The sequence below is a fragment of the Lissotriton vulgaris genome, chromosome 1_1 (genome assembly GCF_964263255.1).
Source record: "Lissotriton vulgaris chromosome 1_1, aLisVul1.2, whole genome shotgun sequence".
Classification (NCBI taxonomy): domain Eukaryota; kingdom Metazoa; phylum Chordata; class Amphibia; order Caudata; family Salamandridae; genus Lissotriton; species Lissotriton vulgaris.
Window position 1 is genome coordinate 83,442,801 of NC_141685.1, and position 6,000 is coordinate 83,448,800.

The following is a 6,000-nucleotide window of genomic DNA, read 5'->3' on the forward strand; positions in this document are numbered from 1 at the left end:
CATAAGAAAACACACCATCAAAAATACTTCAGTGCTCCAAGTGCCAGAAAAGCATCAATTTTAAATGCAATCTCACTCTACATGAGCAGACGCACAGAGGGAAAAAACATTACCTATGCTGTGAATGGCAGAAATTCCTATTTTTTGATAGGCACAGCCTCACTAACCATAATCAACTCCATACTGATGAAAAACGTATGAGTGCTCTGAATGCTAGAAAAGCTGCAGAGAAAAACGCTATCTCACCATGAGAAACTCCACACTGGAGAAAATCCTTATGCCATAAAAGCTTGAATCTGAAAGACAGAGTTATGCTTCATGAGAGAACCCACTCTGGGGAAAAACCTTATGAGTGCTCGAAATGCAAGCAAAGTTTTGGTCGCAAATTACTTCTCACTTATCATGAGCAAACTCACACGGGGAAAAAAGCCTTATGTGTGTTCTGAATGTCAGATAAGGTTTAATCACGAATACAATGTCATTTCACATGAGGGAATTCACACTGGACTAAAGCCTTATACAGGAGGGGAAAGCCAGATACATACTCAGAAAGGAGATCTCACTAATCATGAGAAATGCATCCACATGAGGTGAAAAGTAAGGCGTATCTTGAGTTGCAGAAAAGCTTTTAACAACCTGACTTTACATGAGAGATCACATATTGTAGTTGCAATAGGATTAATCAAGAAATTCTTGCAGGATAACTTAGGCTGCCGGCATGTAATGAAATTTCAGGTTTTGAAAATGTTATAATTGCAATAAAATCCGCAATTTGAGTATCTGAAAGTTACAAAATACTCAAGGTCTTTACTTGACACAGAGAAGTGTTCGTACTTGCAAACATCAACTAATTAACAAAAAATTCAATATATTAATGTCTTAAATTTTCTCCTCCCAAAAGATTTCTACTCACACTTGTTTCTTAACATATGACTGAAATCTAGATTTTCATGATAAGATTAGGCCTAGGCGGTGTTCCTTAATGAAGAACTCCGCAAAGTGTTAAAAAACTCAACCGCTCAACGAGGAGTTCTGCGAGCAGCCGAGTGCGTTAGGGTCAATTTGAAGTGCTTTTTCGGCGAGTAGCACGCTACTCCAGGATCCAAAAATGATTAGTGGTGAATTAGTGTAGGGAAATATAAAATATATTTGAGAGCTGGACATGTTGGTCTATTAGTACGGTTCAAAAAGAGAGTGGAGGGATAGAAGAGGGAAGGGTTTTCATTTATATAGCGCTTGCTACCCCTGATGAAGTGTTGAAGCGCTTTTCAGCGAGTAGCATGCTACTCCAGAACCCAAAAAGATGAATAGATAGATCAATTATTGTGGGTAGGTTGTTTTATTATATAAATACAACTGTACGAAAATTCATAAAATTCTGTTGTAAAGTTGTATCCAAGAGGCAAGTATAGTCTCTGATAATAATGTATACAAAGTTGGCTTGCCATCAAGACTGATGCCCCGTAATATTGATGCAAAGTCAGTTGTGCTGAAGTATTTTAGACTCTTGTTGAATTGTACCATCCACCTTGTAGGTACTGTTATTTGTATCAGGTCCACATTGTAGGCAGACACAAACGCCGACATTTTGCACTATTTATATTAAGCATAATGTAGGTGAACAGATGACAGTAACCACTGTACAAGCTGTAGTAGGTGCTTGGAAGTAGAGTGACATAGAGGGCAATAAACACTCCACTAACTCTGTCACTAGCTTAGTACAGACGAACGCCAAAGGCTTCGTACATGATGAAGCATCAGAGTGCACCCTCTTTCTGCGTCCCATGGGCATTTTGGCTTTTGTTCTACAGAAGAGGCTGCAGACACTTCCATAGCCCTTTATGTAGTGTGGATCACATAGGAGAGATTCTCAGCGGGCATGCTTTCCTTTGTATTGGGCATGGCCACATTCAAATATGGGAAAACCTTTTGTCTTGCGACTGCACTGTATTATTGACACGGGCGAAAAGGCAAACAAGCAGTCAGGAGGCGCACTTATTGTATACCCCCACCTGACAGGATGGTGACAGACCCCAACCACCTGCAGGGGAAACAGGCCACCTCGTTTAATAGCTGCCAGACGCTTTACTTTGTAAGCAGACTGGTGGTTTACAACTGTACCTACGTTGGGGCACCACATGCTTTTTCCAGCATAATCTGGTGTACTCCCCCTGTGTGGCATGACGGCACCCACTGAAGACTGCACCGTTGTGTAGTCTGGGACAGTGCACCTTCCCTGTAATTCTGAACTGGGCCTTTAAATACGGTACTATTTTGTGTGCCTAGTTAATTCAGGTATACAAAGAATGTGGTACTACTTGTACACTAAGGTACATAATGAGCTTACGTAGATTACACCTCTGCGTGCCTAATGCTGCCATTTGCATTTCAAGACCAGTGATTAATGTGGCTTTATGAAGTTCAACGCTATTGGGTGTTCCCGACCTGTCTGATACTTGCATATGGAAAAGATGGGCCATTTTGAACCTAAAGATAGATAAACATATTCATAGGTCACGATTTAAGTCTGCATTAAAAAAAAACAGTAAATTAGGAGAAGTGATATGAGAGATGCTAAAAGGCTGCCTCTTATCGAGCTGCATTTGTACATAGGCCTCCCTATATTATGAGATCTATTCCTGCTTCACTCCTTAATTGCAGTGAATACTTTAATCCCCAGGCATGAAGTCATTGTCGAGCTGTTTAAATATCCTCCTGTCTCCCCACCTCTTCCCCAATGCATCCTTAACCAGTGGCCTAGCCAGTGTGCCCTGGGCCCTAAGGCAAGAAAGGAAATGTAACACCTGCCCTTTGTTTGGACTGTGGAAAACAGCAATAATCATTGTTCTGTGGGCCCTCAGGCCTTTGTTTGAACTGTGACAAACAGCAGTTATCAGGGTTCAGTGGGCCTTTAAGGTGTCTGGGACCTGGTGCCACTGCACCTGCTGCACCAATAGGAAGCTAAGCCCCTGCCCTTAACAGCTTCTATTCTAGCCCCACTGTTGACCAAGTACTGATCTGGCCATATCTGCAGGCATGCAGCCGCCTCTTCGACTGAAGGGATTTAAGTCGCATGAGAGCAGCATGCGGGAAACAACTATTTTCTGAGGCAGTCAACCAATACCTGGTCTGTTCCAACCTGAATCCATTTAAAACCAGGGACGAAAAAATGGTTCATCGTCATATCTTGCTTATCCCAAAAGGGTAAAACAGATTCATCTAACATTACAGTGTACCACATAAAAAAATTGTGATTCTGTGTACAAATTAAAACTAGCATGCATAAAAAAAGGGAAGCCTTTGGCCAAAATAGCCATTTTCCCTACCCATACTTCTAACACATCTTTTCAAAAAAATGCTAACTACATTGTCATCCGGAAATAGTCATTAGTGCCTACTCATAAGCAAATGACATTTAGAATTCTCTTTCACTTCAAGCTTTCAAAAGTAAATTGATATAAAAGCAGTATTGAATTTTTTGACATTGTGTACTCTTACCAAAATTTAGAGCATCAATTTTATATGACACGCCATAGAAAAAAGAAGTTCTTTATATATACTACACCTCCAGAAACATTTGATTAACCAGTTATAAAGTCACGTTAGTTTATAGTCTTCTTTTTTAAGAGAAATTATTTCACATTGTTACTGGATCTGCATGGCTAAACACTTATACGGTCTCAAAGGCGAGACCTATTGGCTATGCCAATGCTTGGTATTATTTGAGTGCAATGAGCAGCAGCACTTTTGATTAGGTCCCTAAGAAAGCCGCAAACACCTTTTGGGAGGGTTAATAGGCTGCAACATGTTGACCTCTTATTAACTTTCACTCTGCTGCCCCCACTACCCTGAGCTCATTTTTTGTGGTATTTTGTATACCATTCTCTATAACAAAACATGCCTGAACTCCTCCCTCTCAGTGAGGGGGCTGTACCCTGTACTGTAACTAGGTATAACGGTGGGAGAAGATTCCGAATGAGGAAACATGCCAACTATGGTGGGTGAGGGAAATCTTCCCTTTAAAGGGATATTTAATCTTAGCTAGGTCCTTCATTTGCAACAGTAATCCTCAGAGACCCATGGGTTTCTTGATTGTGGTAGAAATACATTTTTACCCCTTCATTGTACGTGAGTGAGTGAGTAGGGATTTATAAAGCGCAACTTTGCCCATAGGCATCAAGGCGCAGGGTTAAGCACAGGCCATTGCTTGAAATGTTGTGATCAATGTAGGAAAAATACCCTGTGCACTGAGAAAATGTGTTAAAATAACAGAAAGTTGATAATTGCATTCAATACCTTCTCATACCTGGATTTATCTAGAAGAGAAGTTTGTTAATTCTAGCAGATTTTTGATACTACAAGGTATAAGAAATTAGGGGATCTTTATCTGATATCTTTATCAGTAAATTATCTGAAATGATTGGACATTAACTTTTGCAAGTATTATTTCTAAAGATAAAGGAAGTTCTATATTTGTCTTTTCTAAGCTAACCCCAGTACGTATGACTACAATAACCACCTCTCTCAAATCAATATTGTGCTTGGTTTAGTGAGAAAGCTAAATGATCTAGGAGAAACCAGGACTGCGCGTCAGTATTTTCTTAGGAAGCTTTAAGTTAGAGAATGAAAACACTTTTTAGAATGCCCCAAAAATTGTGATAAAGATATTTCAATATGTTTGGCAAAAAGGATAGGTACATTTCATGACAATATTGAAATTGGAAATAAAATAATAGAAACAAATATTTACACCACATGACAAAATTATTAGAGACTACATTTCAGCAATATATAGGAAATACTGAGGTTCATGTATTAATAATCCATTTGGTAAAAGTGGTTGCTTGTGGAGTCAGCACACTACTGTGTCTGTGATGGCTTTTAAATAAAGGCATTTTTAATGCACCCCATTTTACTTTTAGATTCACAAATGTCCCCTTGGGTTACTAACTCCTGTTACTGTTTTTCAGCCTACGTGTGGTTTGAAAGCTTCATACATACCTTAAGGATGTATTACATATTTAGAAGGGACACTATTAACATTCCTCTTCCAAATTCTTAATTGTTAAATGGGCTTAGTACATTTCAAAAGGGGTTTAGCATTTGCAAACTCTGTGAATTACCGAACCAGTGGATTTTTGAACAATAAAAACCCTTGGTACATGAGTCAATTTTTCTCAATTCCCTCCAAATTAGGTTTGCTAATAATGTTAGTTGAATGATAACCGGTGGACGTACCTATTTAGTGTTAGTGTTGCTTCAGATCAAATAAAAACCATCACACATAACTCTTACACAATGCTTAAAGACAGAATTTCTGACATCCAGCTTTAATGTTTTGTTAAATATATTTGCAAATGATGTCACTTAAACAGGAAAGCATCTAAACCGGTCTCTGGACATAAAATAGGTTGTAATCATAATCTTTGGTTGCATTTTCTGAGTTTCAGGAACAATGTGTGTCATCTGTGTTTACTCTAAACCACTATAATAAACATATTCAATGCTTTTAGATTTGATCTGTTTGTACTGGTTTCTATTGCAGACAATAATCTAGATTTAGACCAAGGATCAATTCCACCCATGGCTTTTAAAACCTATTTATCACTGATCTCTTTTAGTGTTATCGCAAATAAAACTGTAATAGAACTGATCTGAGAGATGGACCTTCAAGTATTATGCTCAGTCAATTTATTGAACAAACTATGGAGTTAAAATCTAAATAGATTAGATCCACAAGCATTGCCTGACCACTGTATTTTACATCAATAGATTAATAATCAGCATATGTTGTCTAAGTATAATTCACTCATCTTCAATTTTTCACGAAGCTCATGCTGGGTCTGTTAGAACTCTTTTAAAATATGACATTTAAATGTCCAAAAGTTCAGGAATCCTAGTTTCAAGCCTGGTCAAACCTTAATGAATGCTATACCTAAAGATGCCCTTCTGTTCCTACATTTTATTGTGCACCATGATTCAGAAATGGCATGTTTTTGC